The sequence below is a fragment of the Heteronotia binoei genome, chromosome 20, assembly GCF_032191835.1.
Source record: "Heteronotia binoei isolate CCM8104 ecotype False Entrance Well chromosome 20, APGP_CSIRO_Hbin_v1, whole genome shotgun sequence".
NCBI classification, from domain to species: domain Eukaryota; kingdom Metazoa; phylum Chordata; class Lepidosauria; order Squamata; family Gekkonidae; genus Heteronotia; species Heteronotia binoei.
The window spans coordinates 20,269,974-20,286,516 of NC_083242.1; the positions used below are offsets into that span (position 1 = coordinate 20,269,974).

Sequence of the window (16,543 nt, forward strand, 5' to 3'; positions counted from 1 at the left end):
ACCACCGTAGAAGAGTCCAGCGAGGAGTCCTGGGAGCAGGAGTCGGCGGGAAACGACAACGACCTGCTTTAATCGGTGCCGCAAAGCAGGTCAAGAAAACGCCGGCACTACTAACGGTGAGAGTTACCGGGGGATTATTGTTCATGGCAGTCACCCTCCTGAACCCCAACCTTAAAAGGTTCATGCACACCCGGGCGCTGATCGACTCCGGGTGTACCCGAGACATTATCACCCCTCGCCTAGTGGAAGCGCTGGGGCTAGCTACGTCTCCCCTTCCCCACCCCATCCAATTCGAACAGATGGACGGGTCGACTATGAGAGGGGAACCTTGTACCTTAGAGACCCAGGCTACCCCCATGGGGACGGAGGAGCACTGGGGAATAGAAACTTTTGTTATAGCCCCATCCTCCTCATTCGACGTAGTGGTGGGGGCAGGGTGGCTGGCTAGACACCAACCGGACATCCGATGGGCTGAGCAAATTGTACGGTTCCCGGACTGGCGGTGTGAGCACCACCACTGGAGGACCGAGTGGGGCCCGAGAGCGCCTCCCCAGAATGAGAGACTCTGCCTCACCCTTGAGGAAGTAGGGTCGATCCCCAAAGAGTACAGAGACTTGAGGAAAGCCTTTAGCGAACGGGAGGCGGACGAACTCCCCCCGCACCGCCCTACAGACTGTGCTATCGAACTGATCCCAGGGCAGACCCTACCGAAGGCAAAACTGTACTCAATGGGGTGGGCAGAGAAAGCGGAACTGAGAAAATTCATTGACAAAAATTTGAAACGGGGTTTCATCCGGCCGGCCACGGCCCCCCATGCAGCCCCGGTCCTATTCCGCAAGAAAAAGGACGGGGGGCTTAGACTTTGCACAGATTTTCGCGGGATAAACGGGATTTCCATGTCCAATGCTTATCCGATCCCGCTGATAAGAGACCTATTGAACACTGTGGCCGAGGGAAAGATCTTCACCAAACTCGACCTCCGAGACGCGTACTTCCGCGTACGGATTAAGGAGGGAGACGAGTGGAAAACAGCGTTCAACACACCCATGGGACAATTTGAGTACTTAGTGATGCCCTTCGGGCTGCAAGGGGCGCCGGGGGTTTTCATGAACTTTATAAATGAAGTGTTAAGAGAATTTCTGTATAAGGGGGTGGTGGTGTACCTTGATGACATCATTATTTATTCGAAAGATCTCGAATCACATGTACCCTTGGTGAGGAAGGTGTTGGCTACCTTGTGCAAAAACAAACTGTATGCTAAACTGTCTAAATGTGAGTTTCACAAGACGGAACTAGATTACCTGGGATTTCGAGTATCGGGAGAGGGACTGGCCATGGACCCCGCCAAAATCCAAGCGGCTCTAGATTGGGAACCTCCCCGAACCCGACGGCAGTTACAATCTTTTCTCGGGTTCGCAAATTTTTACCGCGGATTCATTAAGGGGTTCGCCCGGGTGATGCTCCCCCTTACAGAGCTTCTAAAAACAAAGGGGAAAGGGGATGAAGCAAAAAAGCCCGGCGCGCGCCTAACATGGATGCCGGAATGCCACCAAGCCTTCCAAGAGCTTAAGCGACTCTTCACCTCTGAACCAATATTGGCTCACCCCAATGAATTGAAACCCTTCGTGGTGCAATGCGACGCTTCCGATGTCGCCGTAGGAGCCATATTGATGCAGAGGAACGAAGAGGGGGAACTACGTCCCTGCACATATATCTCCCACAAGTTTTCTAACGAGCAAAGAAACTGGTCAGTCTGGGACAAGGAGGCGTTTGCAGTAATGTTTGCCCTAAAGACATGGAGATCCTGGTTAGAGGGAGCCCGAGTCCCCTTCGAGATTTGGACCGATCACAAAAATCTGGAGGCCCTCACCGGCCGCCGCAAACTGACTGCCAAGCAGATCCGATGGGCGGGGTTCTTTGCTAAATTTGACTTTGTGTTAAAATATATCCCCGGCACCAAAAACTTTTTGGCCGACGCACTATCCTGCCTACCCCAACATGAAAGTCAGAGGGAGGAGGTAGTCGATTCTCTCATTCCCCCCTCAGCCGTCGCGGGGGGGGGGGGTCACCACCTGCTCGGGAAAAAAAAACGGGACCCCTGAGTTACCACAAAAGGAGCGCTTCGCCACAGAGGCAGAATTGGAGGGAGGCGAACGCCCCGAGGGGCTCGAGAGGGGTGAGGGGGGAATCTGGCTGCACAAGGGGAAAGTCTACGTGCCTAAGTCCCTGAGGAAGGAGGTATTGGAACAGAGCCACTCTAACTGCCTAGCGGGTCACTTCGGGTATGTGAAAACCCTCAATTTAATCATCCGACAATTCTGGTGGCCCAAACTAAAGAAGGATGTTTCTGAATTCGTGCTCGCATGCCCCACCTGCATCATGTCCAAGCGGCGGGGAGGGAAGCCACCAGGTCATCTCGTTCCCCTCCCCACAGCGACTCGCCCATGGGCAGTGGTGTCAATGGACTTTATAGTAGAACTCCCTCCCTCCCAAGGGAAAACAGTGGTACTGGTAGTAGTTGACACTTTTTCCAAACAAGCCCATTTCATCCCCTGCAAAAAACTCCCCACAGCTAAGAAGTTGGCCCAATTATTCTTTAATCACATGGTCCGACTACACTCGTTCCCGGAAAAGGTCATTAGCGACCGCGGGCCACAGTTCGTTGCCAACTTCTGGCGGGAGTTTTGCAAACTAGCAGGCATCGAGCAGGGGCTTAGCTCCGCGTACCACCCACAAACGGACGGACAGACGGAGAGGGTGAACGGGCTTCTCGAGCAATATTTGAGGTGCTGTATCAACTACCAACAAACGAATTGGGTGGAGCTCCTCCCCTTCGCAGAATATGGGTACAATAACAGTCTCCATAGCTCCACAAAAACCTCCCCGTTCCAAATAGTCAATGGGTACTAAGGAAAACCCTTCCCCAACCTCTCCCTACCATCCGGACCCCAGGAACCCACTTCATGCCAACAATGGTGGGAGGGACTGAGGGAAGGGTGGAAAGTGATTCAAGAGAATCTGGAGGAGGCGAAGAAGGAATACAAACGGCACTTCGACAAAAAGCATGCCCTCCAGTGGGAATTGAAAGAAGGAGAGACAGTGTTCCTGTCCACTAAAAACCTGCCTCTTCCACAGGGGTGCCGCAAACTTGCGCTAAAATACCTGGGTCCGTTCAAAATAAAAAAGGTTATCAACAAAGTGACCGTGGAACTAGAATTGCCCAAATCATTAAGTAAGATCCACCCTGTTTTTCATTGCAGCCTTCTTCGCAAGGATCCTGGAGCTACGCAATTTCATCCTCGCCCCCCGGAACCGCCTCCGACCCTAGTGAAGGGTCAGAGTCACCATGAGGTGCTGGAAATCCTGGACTCTAAAGTCCAAAGGGGGGTACTGTACTACCTTATCAGGTGGAAAAACTTTCCCCCCAGCTGTGATGAATGGGTGAAAGCTAGTGATGTATCTGCTCCGCAACTGCTTAAAAAGTTTCACCTACTGTACCCACACAAGCCCAAGCCGAAGAGCTTAGGGGGGGCAGTATGTCAGAACTTGTAACTTTTACTTTGCTTGCATTGACCAAACTGACTCCATACTGTAATTTAGAGTGCCTGACAACGGTCATTAACCCTGGCCCCTCTGCTATGCCAAATATTTAGGGCAGTGGGGCAGGCGGCAGATAGTCTCTGCTTAGCATCCACAGGTGCCCTTTGAAGACAGGCCGTTTGGCCTTCACAGCAGGGGAGCATCCTCCCTTCTGATAACGAAAGCTGGGAAGACGAGACAACTGTTTGAGACCGTGTGAATAATTGTTTTATTGTGCTTTGCTGCTGGCATAAAATGTAACCAACTGCCAGGAATCGCCAGTGCTGTTATTTCGTTACTCTAGCACTGTAGTTCTTCAAATAAAGATCCTAACTTGTAACAAGTATCGGACTTGACTGAAGTTCATCCAAGTTCTGACAACTATTGCCCACGAACTTCTCAGGTTGAATATCGACATAGCAGCTCTCAGTGAGGTCCATTTCCCTGAGGAAGGTAGTCTTCAAGAACACGGTGCTGGCTATAGCCTTTACTGGTCGGGTAAGTCAAAGGCTGAGAGCCGCCTTTCTGGCGTTGGCTTCACAGTCAGGAACTCCATTGCCTCCATTGCCTGCCAACAGGTCACTCAGATCGCATCATGTCTATGCGCCTCCCACTTCAAAACAAGCAGCATGCAACACTCTTCAGTGTGTATGCCCCAACCCTTCAAGCAGATCCTGCAGAAAAGAACAAGTTCTATGCTGATCTATGTAACCTCGTATGGAAGACCCCTACAGAGGACAAGGTGATCATCCTTGGCGACTTCAATGCCAGAGTAGGTAAAGACTCGGAAGCCTGGAAAGGAGTACTTGGCAAACACGGCATTGGCAACTGCAATGATAACGGGCGCCTCCTGCTAGAATTCTGCACGGAGCATCAGCTCAACATTACCAACACTATCTTCCAGCAGAAGAACAGTCTGAAGACAACCTGGATGCACCCATGGTCCAAGCATTGGCACCTTATTGACTACACTCTGGTGCGCCAGAGAGACCTTCGAGATATCTTACACACCCGAGTAATGCCCAGTGCGGAATGTCATACGGATTCATCATCTCGTACGCTGCAATCTCTGTCTTTGCTTTAAATCTACACCCAGGAGAGGCGGTATCCCCCGGAGGAAGTTTCAGGTTGGCAGCCTTCAGTCAGCCGAAGTTAAAGCTGCCTTCCAGGCAAAACTCCAGACAAGAATTGAGGGCCCCAGTTGCCTCACAGATCCTTCTCCAGAAGCACTCTGGGAACACCTAAAAACTACCATCCTGTTGACCTCTGAAGAAGTCCTCGGGTTCTCCACAAGGAAGAACAAGGACTGGTTTGACGAGAACAATCAAGAGATCCAAGAATTACTGGCGAAAAAGAGATCTGCCTACCAAGCACATCTTGCTCAGCCCTCCTGTCCCGGGAAAAAAGCAACCTTTCGCGCTGTTATGTAGCAACCTCCAGCGCAAGCTTAGAGACATTCAGAACGAGTGGTGGAACAAGCTTGCAAAGAGAACCCAGCTATGTGCAGACACTGGTGATTTAAGAGGGTTCTACGAAGCCCTGAAGGCAGTATATGGTCCATCATATCCGGCTCAGAGTCCCTTGCTTAGTGCAGACGGCCAAGTGCTCCTCACAGACAAGGCATCCATACTGAACCGGTGGTCGTAGTATTTTCAGGTTCTCTTCAGTGCCAATCGCGTAGTTCAAGATTCAGCAATCTACCTCACCCCACTTCAACCAGTGAAAACAGAGTTGGATGAGATCCCCACCCTAGAAGAGACTGTTAAAGCCATCAAGCAACTGAAAAGTGGCAAGGCAGCGGGAGTTGATGGAATCCCACCAGAGATCTGGAAGCATGGGGGCATAGTACTACCCAGCACACTTCACAAAGTACTTGTCACCTGCTGGGAACAAGGCAACCTACCACAGGACTTTCGCGATGCAATCATCATTACTCTACATAAGAACAAAGGGGAAAAGTCAGACTGCTCCAACTACCAGGGGATAACCCTGCTCTCCATCGCAGGCAAAATCCTTGCTAGAATACTCCTGAACAGACTGGTGCCCACCATTGCAGAAGAACTCCTCCCAGAGAGCCAGTGTGGCTTCAGAGCTAACAGGAGCACCACCGACATGGTATTTGTTCTCAGGCAGCTCCAAGAGAAATGCAGGGAACAAAAAAAGGGTCTATATGTGACTTTTGTCGACCTTACCAAAGCTTTTGATACCGTTAGCAGGAACGGCCTGTGGCAAATCTTGGAACGTTTAGGATGTCCCCCAAGATTCCTCAGTATGGTCATCCAGCTACATGAAGACCAGCGAGGCCAAGTCAGACACTGCAACGATCTCTCGGAGCCCTTCCCAATAGGCACAGGTGTAAAGCAAGGCTGTGTTCTCGCACCAACTCTCTTTACGATCTTCTTTAGCATGATGCTTCAAAGAGCCGCAGTAGATTTAGATGATGACGATGGTGTCTACATCCGCTATCGCACCGATGGCAGCCTGTTCAACCTGAGGTGACTAAAGGCCCACTCCAAGACAATGGAAAAACTTATCCGAGAGCTACTGTTTGCTGATGATGCTGCACTTGTCTCCCACTCGGTATCAGCTCTGCAGCATATGATGTCCTGCTTTGCAGAGGCTGCTAAGCTATTCGGCCTAGAAGTTAGTCTGAAGAAGACAGAAGTTCTCCACCAGCCTGCACTCCAGGAAGATTATCACCCTCCTTGCATCACTGTGGGTGAATCAGTTTTGAAGACAGTCCAACAGTTTAGCTACCTGGGGTGCATCATCTCCTCAGACGCCAAGATCGACAAGGAGATTGACAATAGACTGGCAACGGCAAACCGTGCATTTGGCCGACTGCATAAAAGAGTGTGGAGCAACAAGCATCTGAAAAAAGGCACAAAGATCAATGTTTACAAAGCGGTTGTGATGACAACCCTCATCTACAGCTCCGAATCGTGGGTTTTATACCGTCATCACCTGAGACTCCTTGAGCGCTTTCATCAGCGCTGCCTTTGCACCATCCTCAACATCCACTGGAGTGACTTTGTGACCAACACTGAAGTCCTCAAGCGGGCGGAGGTTACAAGCATCGAGGCATTGTTGTTGAAGACGCAGCTGCGCTGGGCAGGGCATATCTCCAGGATGGAAAACCACCGCCTTCCCAAGATTGCCCTGTATGGCGAACTTTCCACCGGCCATCGAAATAGAGGGGCACCAAAGAAGAGATACAAGGACTCCTTGAAGAAATCCCTTGGTACCTGTTGCATTAACCATCACCAGTGGTCTGACCTAGCCTCAGATCGCAAAGCATGGACGCACACCATCCACCAGGCTGTCTCTTCCTTTGAGAACGCACACATAGCTGGTCTTGAGGACAAAAGGAGATTGAGGAAGAATCGTACTGCTACAGCACCAACCCCAAATCAGACTTTTCCCTGCAGCCACTGTGGTCGGACCTGCCTGTCCCGCATTGGTCTTGTCAGCCACCAGCGAGCCTGCAGCAGATGTGGACTACTGCACCTTTCTTAAATCTTCGTTCGAGAAGTCAAACTGAGAGAGAGAGAGAGGTCCCTTTAAATGTGATGGCCAGAACTCCCTTTGGAGTTCAATTGTGTTTGCCACACCCCTGCTTCTGGCTGCACACCCAAACAGAGCTCACTGTGAGCCAGTGCTCAACGTGATAAGGCCCAGAACCTGTCAACAGACAGCCCTGAGGCAACAAGGCAACCAGAAAACAAAAAAGAAGCAGAGCTGACTATATATTTGATTTTAGTATATTTGGTTTACTGACTCCTCCAAAATATGGTTTGACACTAATACGAGCATCCTGCTAGAATGTGAAAAAAAGATCCGCCATCTTGCAAAATGGCAGCTACAGAAAAGAAATGTCTGTCTCTACAACTGATGCAATACCGTGTTTTGGTTTTATTGACCTCATAAACATATTTTGACACCAGGATGAGCATCCTATGCGAATTTTAAATATTCACTTTCACTTTCAAAACCTTTAATGGCATAAAATAATGCAACAGAAACAAAGACAGGATCCAACATGGGTGAAACTGAGTAGAAATTACACTAGCCAGAAAGGTAGTCAATAAAACACCGCAGAAAAACCAATAAAATATTAATTGACTTTGCCCAAAATTAGCTTGGAGAATGCATTTAAAATTAAAGTTGCTTTCTTTACACCTCTACCTCCCTCCCTCCTCTCCCTTCCTTCCTCCCTCAAACATCTGACATTTATTCTATGTGGCTCTAAAGTTAAGTAAGTTTGGCCACCACTGCTGTGGAGCAAAACTAACCTTCCACCTCCTCCCTCCTATCACTCTGCCTTGAAAGAGTTGTACAAAATGACGCTTACTCTCGAAGTAGATGGAATTAGATCAGGACACCAGACCCTTGTGGTCTTCTGAATTCACCATCCTCTGGGGGATCACCTTGACACGAGCAAGTGGCATTGCTTATCAAACTAGGAAGCTTTTTGCAAAAGAACAGTCCATGCATAAAAAAAGAAAGACAAACCACCGTACCCGATCTTTGAAAATTTATAGGCACAACCAATTACTAAGATCATTTTCATGTTTTACAAATCACTGGCTAATAACCACCAGGATGCTGCTCCGCGACACGAACCAGCGAAAAACAGAGATACTGACTCTAATTTACTATGATAACTATCTTGCCAGACCAATAATCTTAATAGCAAACTTGCTTTTTTGACATTTCTAATTACGAAGATGCTATCGTTCCTCGGAGACAAATCATAATTATTTCCTTACTTTGGTGAAGCATGAGAGCCTGGCGTGCTTTTTTTTTTGCCCTGCTCTCCTTATTGACTCATAGGCATAAACAAATAACACTTTAAAGTAACAGTGAATTCATTAATGCAGAATTAGAACAATTTCCCCATTAAAAATTACCTATCACACCACTTAACAGCTAATTAGTTCATCACAATCAACACTGTCACAGTGAATACAAAACGGGTTTACAAGGATCCTGTTTATTTTATGTGAGAGGGGCCTTTAGAAAGCCGCATGGGGAGAGGATTATTTGCCTATCCTTCAGCAGCTATGAAGGAGATGAAATGAGCTAAGTGACAAGAGGACCTTTCTCAAAGTGTTCGACACCCTCACCTTCTGTGATTATTTCAACACTTACAGTTCGGTTTCGGGTCTTTTTTTTTTTTTTTTTTTAAAGTTTTAAAATTTTATTAAGCACAAAAAAGAAAATAAAAAGCATAACATAAGAACAACACAAATACAACACAAATACAACCACCGCTCAACTACAGAAAAGGCCAAACAGACAATCTATGCATCTACAACTATAACTACAACAAAAAACAATACCGTCTTATAGCAACTGAGGCAAGCTGGTGTGTAGTCTACTGCAAAGATAAAGGAGCAGGGCTTTTTTTTTTAGTAGGAATGCACAGGAACGCTGTTCCGGCTGGCTTGGTGTCAGGGGTTGCGGAATAATATGCAAATGAGTTCCTGCTGGGCCTTTTCTACAGAAAACCCTGTGTGAGACAATGGTGACATCAAAGGGTGTGGCCTAATATTCAAATGAGTTCCTGCTGGGCTTTCCCCACAAAAAAGCCCTGCTAAGGAGACAACATGGAATAGTGACTTGAGCAATCAGACTAGGACAGTGGGGAGGGACAGTGGCTCAGTGGTAGAGCATCTGCTTGATAAGCAGAAGGTCCCAGGTTCAATCCCTGGCATCTCCAAAAAAGGGTCCAGGCAAATAGCCATGAAAAACCTCAGCCTGAGACCCTGGAGAGCCACTGCCAGTCTGAGTAGACAATACTGACTTTGATGGACCATGAGTCTGATTCAGTATAAGGCAGCTTCATATGTTCATGTTCATATGTAAAACTGGAAGGGCATGGGTTCGAAACTCCAACCTACCATGAGGCCAGTCACCATCTTCTAATCAAGCCTACCTTTCAGGGTTGCTTTGACAATGAAAGGGAGGAGAGGAGAACCAGGTAAAAAAGGTAAAGGTAGTCCCCTGCGCAGGCACCAGTCGTTTCCGACTCCGGGGTGACATTGCATCACAACGTTTTCACAGCAGACTTTTTACGAGGTGGTTTGCCATTGCCTTCCCCCCTTTCCCCCCAGCAAGCTGGGTACTCATTTTACCAACCTCAGAAGGGTGGAAGGCTGAGTCACTCTTGAGCTGGCTACCTGAACCCAGCTTCCGCCAGGATTGAACTCAGGTCGTGAACAGAGAGCTTGGACTACAGTGCTGCAGCCTTACCACTCTGCGCCACAGGGGTCGTAATCAAGCCTACTTTACAGGGTTGCTTTGACAATGAAAGGGAGGAGAGGAAAACCAGGTATGCTGCCCCAGAGGGAGAGCTGGGTTCAGATCCCAATTCAGTCTTGAGGTGAACTATCTCATGGGGTTGTTGTAGTGATGATAAAATGGACAGGAACACAGCCTCAAGGAGGGTGGAATAAAAATCCACTTAAAAAAAGGTTACAGAGTGGGAATTCCTTCAGACCAACCTTACCCACGCCTCAAACTCATTGTGGCACTTGGTAAACATGCTTTCTCTTTCAGCCTCAATCTTTGGCTGGGAATAATAATCCTCACCTACAATACAAGGCGGTTGTAATTGGCTCATGCATTTTTTTTAATGAGGGCTTCAGCCAGGAAGATTAGCCGAAATAAGGCAATCTGCATGTTTTCGAACCTGATGCTTGTGCTTGTGTGTGAGTGGAAAGTCAAACTAATGCTCTGTCCAGCTCAGTATAGTCTAAGGTGTGCAAAAAAAAAAAAAGGCACTTTTTCAATTTGGGTTTATTGAACCCCAAAAATATCGGTACTCCTGAATATTTCCAAATCCCAATATCGGAACTATATTCGGATTCAGCTAAATATTAGGGAAACTCGAGGTCTCTTTAAATGCCTTCTAGCATACAAAAGCAGAATAATATTGGCTTTTATTCAGGCATGGCTGTTTTGGTAGTTGAATCAGATTATATAACCTGTATTCGGGCTGAATAAATACTCAAAAAATACCGATAAGGTATTTATTTGGCTCGGCATGTACTGACGGCAAACCCCTACTGTAGCCTACTCTGATTGGCTCTGTGGGGTTTTGGGCAGAGAAAGGCCTTTCACATTCAGCACCTGAGATTCTTTAACTGGAGACACTGGGAATCAAACCAGCACCTTTCTATACAAAGATCATGTGCCCCCTTCTTAAAAAAAGGGTCTGCTCCCATAATTCTCACAATCATTTTTGATGCCCCCTGTGCAGAAAGAACAAACTGCAGGAACCTTCCCCGAAAGGAAGTTCTGTCATCCCGATTCAAATCTGCTTCCCACTCCTTTGATCTCCCTAATCCATTTTAAGGCTCTAAAACCTTCAAAGCAGCAGCAACTGTGAGCAGTTAACCATGGTCTCAAAAGCTTCAAAGCCAACATAAATTAACTGAGAAGGTAACAATATTGATGCATATAACAATATGCTGGCAGAGAGGGGGAGGCTCTTCCAAGGCAAGAGTCCCAAATTAGAGTCTGAGAATAATCTTCATTGATTCCGTTCTCTCACTCTGCTCTGTTTCAGGAGTATTAATAGCCTGGCTGATTGATAATATGGGCTTCCCTTCTCTTCTGGACAATGAAACCCACTTGCTGAGGATTTTTTGTAGAGTCTAGAGGGCAGAAGATCCAAAGGAAAACATAGGAAACGGGGCCCACGTGCAATGTTCCCTCTAAGCTGCAGAGTCTTGCGAGCAAAAATTCTACTTTGTACATCTCATTACATATACTTTACCCATTTTCACTATATTTTATTTTACAGCAATAGAGTCATTGACAGATACGCTCACATTTTGACATACTACTGTTTTGTTGCTTTCACAAGCTCATGCTACTCAGATCAAAGGTTTGCTCGATTTGTTAATTTTCCTATTCTGTCATTGAATCTTATATTGAATCTAAACCACTGCCTACCAGATAATTTTACTTCACTGTCATTGGTTTTTAAATCTGTACCATTTTGCATTCTGGGCCACTGCCTACCAGCTATGTATGGCTCTGCTCACTGTGCCAGATTCCTCGACTGATGAAGTGTGCTTAGAGAGCACACGAAAGTTTACGTTCTGAATAAAACTAAGTTGGTCTTAAAGGTGCAATCGACTCCTATTTTGTTCTACGGTAGTACTTCAGACCAACACGGCTGCCTACTTGGATCTATCTACTTTGTGAGCTACTGGTATTAAAGTTGTGAGCTACTGCATAAATTATTGTGCTCTGGGGTCATCCTTCCTGAGCTGAGACAAAAAAGTGTGAGCTGGAGGCTAAAAATCTATGAGCTAGCTCACACTAGCTCAGCTTAGAGGGAACATTGCCCACATGTGACTCAGGTCTCTCTGGTAACTACAGAAGGACCTGACTTTGCATGGAATCAGATTTCCCAAGATTCATGGAAATTCCTTGCATCAAAACAAATGCTAAACAGGTGTGGAACTCCTTAGCTCAAGGCTGTCAAACTCATTGGAGAGAGCCAGTTTGGTGTAGTGGTTAAGTGTGCAGACTCTTATCTGGGAGAACCGGGTTTGATTCCCCACTCCTCCACTTGCAGCTGCTGGAATGGCCTTGGGTCAGCCATAGCTATTGCAGGAGTTGTCCTTGAAAGGGCAGCTGCTGTGAGAGCCCTCTCCAGCCCCACCCACCTCACAGGGTGTCTGTTGTGGGGGAGGAAGGTAAAGGAGATTGTGAGCCGCTCTGAGACTCTTCGGAGTGGAGGGCGGGATATAAATCCAATATCTTCTTCTTCTTCTTCTTCTTCTTCATTTGTTATGAGGGCCAGATCTGACATAAATGTTGGGCCAGGCCGGGCCCTGTTGGGCCGGGCCACGTGTGTACCTATTTAAAATTAGGTAACAAAGATATAAACTTTTTAAAGGACACAACCAAAGATTTTTTTTTTTTAAAAAAAATCCTTAAAATAAAACATGCTTAAAACATTAACACTTGTTGGTCTTAAAGGTGCTTTCTTTGTATCTCTCCCATAGGATCCAGGGAACTGGGCAAAGGAAGCTCTGGCTCTTTCCTTCCCTCCCCAGGGGACCAGGAGGGGGAGGAGCCTCAACCAAAATTGAGGTTTTGCTCTGTGGCTCCTGTGTGACTGGGCTAGCCTTGCAAAGCAAGTTGAGATGCAGAAGGAAGCAAGACAGAGGCAGAAGGAAGCAGACAAGAGCCAGTGGCTCAAGGGCCTGATTCAGCCCCCAGGCCACATGTTTGACACCCCTGCTTTAGCTCTTGACTCATAAATCGACCAGGGCTGTGATTTATTTAAGATGTTTATATCCCAGACATTAAAAAAATACTAGTATTCATGAAGGGGAGTACAGCAATAAAAAAAATAAATGATCTCATATCCTCTTGTGGAAGGCTCCCTCTTCTGTGATATACCACATGGTAAGGGAAGAGTGGCACAGAGTACTAAAGCTGCAGTACTGCAGTCGGAGCCCTCTGCTCACGACCTGAGTTTGATTCTAGTGGAAGTTGGGTTCAGGTAGCCGGCTCCAGGTTGACTCAGCCTTCCATCCTTCCGAGGTCGGTAAAATGAGTACCCAGCTTGCTGGGGGGAAAGTGTAGATGACTGGGGAAGACAATGGCAAACCACTCTGTAAAAAGTCTGCTGTGAAAACGTTGTGAAAGCAACGTCACCCCAGAGTCGGAAACGACTGGTGCTTGCACAAGGGACTACCTTTACCTTTTAAGGGAAGAGTGTGTCAATATGCGGTAAAAGCATTGGAATCTTTCAGTTCCCTTCCCTGCTGTGTTTACCAGAATAGAATAGGTGGAGCAGGAATGAGGGGGGAACAGAGCTGCAGAGCCCTGTGAGGACAGGCTGAGAGACTTGGGAATGTTCAGTCTAGAGAAGGGGAGGCTGAGGGGAGACATGGCTGCTCTCTTGAAATATCTGAAGGGCTGTGACTTAGAGAAAGGCAGGGAGCTGTTCCTGTTGGCAGTGGGGGAGAGGACTCCACACATACTGGCTACAGATTCCCCCCCTTGGAGTCCTCGCAATTGGAGAAGAGAGGGCACTCACACATACAACAGTCTAAACATTGAGATGCAGCCTAAACAATGATATGGCGCTGCCCTTGGGGTTCTACAGCTATACCGCCCCAGCTAAAGCCATGTGGAGCTCTCTGCTCCATGTTGCCCCAGCTGATCTGCAGCATGACTTGCAAAGGGCATTATGATACCTTTTGCAATGTGCAAATGAACTCACATTTAAATACCTTCTGCAAGTGGCGCCATGTGAATGGAGTGCCTGAGCGGAAAATGGAGTTCCAAGTGGTGAGTTCCAGGCAAATTATTATTGAGTTTGTAAATGCAAAAGAACAGGTGTGAAAAGGGAACTCCCACCGTGGATAGCAAAGGAAGGATAATACAAATAATGTGCATTTTTCGATTTGTAGACAGGGATGGGCATGAACCTGCCCATGACCCTAAATTTGCATCTAAAATTGCGTGGATCATGAGCTGAGGTCCATGTGATCTTGCCTCAGTGACCTTCCCATAACCCTCCACATAGTGTGGGCAGCATCTGAGGCAGACATGCTGGCACCAATATATTACTATAGTCAAAGCAAGGGGGGGATGGACTTCTGTAGCCCTGGAAACACCAATAGTAGTCCTCCAAAGCTCAACAAGCAGTGCTGGCCACCAATAAGAGAGCCCCCATTCTGGTCTATGGGAACAGCTCCCAGCTCACATGCAGCTGTTGTTTTCCGTCATCAGCAGGCATGCTGTGTGAGAGGGAAGGGAACTGGCTGCGATTTCCCCAGAGAGCACTTTCCTGAGGGCACCTGCTTTGGGGGGCTGTAACTCAGCCACCCTAAATCCAGTCCTCACCAAACTTGGAGGGCAGCCAGAGGAGAGTCCGCTGGAGACTTGCTGTGACTTTGGCATCTCTAGCCCATAGTGGGGCCATTCTACCGCATCATGAACCACACAAAATGAACTGGTTCGGTAAACAGGAAGGTCCGTGAAGGGTCGTGGTTCGTGTGGCCCCATGAGTCAAGACCGGAAACGAACCTCCATCTTCCCAGTTTCATGTCCATCCCTATTTGTGGAAGAGAAGTGGAAATGGGACCAATTTACTTTTGGTAGATTATTTGTCAGATGGGAGAACTGAAATATAATTTATGGTGTGACATTTCCAACAGCAAATACATTCTAGCATAAGCAATTAACGTTGGTTTTTTTGGCAGGCTGTAGAAGATTACTCATAGGGTGTGTGTGCTGAATCATAACGCCGCATGAATAACAAAGCAGTGCTCTTCTCTCTTGACCAGATTGCATCGAGTTGCATGGCAAAAAAATCTATGACAAAAATGCATTTAGTGGATGTGAGCTGTGTACTGATTGGGCCAGAGGGTATGTTGCCTCATTGCGAAGGAGATGGACAGCACACCCAAAAGGTCACCTGGAATCCATCAAGCTGCTGTTCTCCATATCCACTCCCCATCTATGCTCAAGGCCTTGGCAGTGGATCCCACAGATGAACAACTATTGAGTAAAGAAGGACTTCCACTTCTCCATCCTATTGACCATCAACTTCATCTAGGATCCCCAAGGGCATTACTATGGGGGAGAGAGAAAAAGCTCCTTCTGTCTACTTCCTCCACCCCATGAGTAATTTTATCTATCAGCCCACCACCAGTGTTTCCTCTAAGCTGAATTAGTATGAGCTAGCTCACAGTTTGTCTTAGCTCAGGAAAATCGCCCCAGAGCAAACTAACTTATGCAGTAACCAAATTGCTTGCTCACAACTTTAATGACAGTAGCTCACAAAGTAGAATTTTTGCTCACAAGGCTCCACTGCTTAAAGGAGACACTGCATAATTCTGAACTGAAAAACTTGTTTCTTTAGCCTTTTTTTTAATAGAGAAGATGATCTAAATCTGCAAGCATTTTGGTAGCCCTCTTCTAGATTTTACCCAGCTCCATCATATTCTTCCTTCTTTCTGAGATACAAAGATTGTAGTATTCCAAATGATGCTGCGCCACAGATCTACGCAAGGGCATTTCAATATTGGCTGTTTTATTTTCAGTCCCTTTCCTGGTAGCCCCCAGTATGGTGCTGCCTTTTTCACCGCCTCTGTGGTGAAACATTTTCACCGAACTGTCCACTGTTTCCTCAAGATCTCTTTCCCTCAAATTTACCACAATTTCAGACTCCCTTTTGCCTCACTGTAACATTTCCCCACTGTAAACTACCTTTGTCTGCCACTTCTTGTTAGTTACTGATTTCTTAGACATTTAATCTAGGTTTGGCTGTAACCGTCTGTTCTGATGGGAACTCTCGTATCTCAAAGCATTCCTGAAAAGCATATATATCTACAGGGATCAAGTAGAAAAAGAGGTGCCAGAGGTCATTAGCACAACTCATTTGCATAACATTTGCAAATGCCACACACCCCTGATATCACTGGAAGGTGTACTAAATTATATCAGCTCGGCATCTACCTTCAAATGCTTCTTGAATTATAATGGTCATAATAAAACCTTACTCCCATCCAATGTTCCCTCTAAGCTGCAGAATCTTGTGAGCAAAAATTCTACTTTGTGAGCTACTAGTATTAAAGTTGTGAGCTACTGGTGTTAAAGTTGTGAGCTGCTGCCTAAATTATTGTGCTCTGGAGTCATCCTTCCTGAGCTAAGACAAAAATCTGTTAGCTGGAGGCTAAAAATCTTTGAGCCAGCTCACGCTAACTCAGCTTAGGGGAAACACTGCCCCCATCATACTTTTTAAATTACTTTCTCCGATGTGGCCACATTGGAATGATGAAGATTTCCTTCTGTCTCTTTATATGTTTTGATTATTTTCCCATTTGTTGTGGGCGAAAACGTTAGAAAGTTTGTCAAAGCTTAGAGTCCAGCAAAATTCACACAGGGGGGTTGAATAATGGAGCCCAGAAACAATTATTTTAGG

At 46.9% G+C, this 16,543-nt stretch overlaps 1 protein-coding gene and 1 non-coding gene across 2 annotated transcripts in view; one reads left to right on the plus strand and one right to left on the minus strand.

The window, feature by feature from the left end:
- Positions 1-16,543, minus strand: part of XYLT1 (xylosyltransferase 1) — a 339,162-nt gene that overhangs the window by 134,517 nt on the left and 188,102 nt on the right. The gene's annotated exons all lie outside the window — the stretch shown is intronic.
- On the plus strand, positions 9,231-9,301 carry TRNAI-GAU (transfer RNA isoleucine (anticodon GAU)). Its single transcript has one exon. It is a non-coding gene; the product is annotated as a tRNA-Ile (tRNA).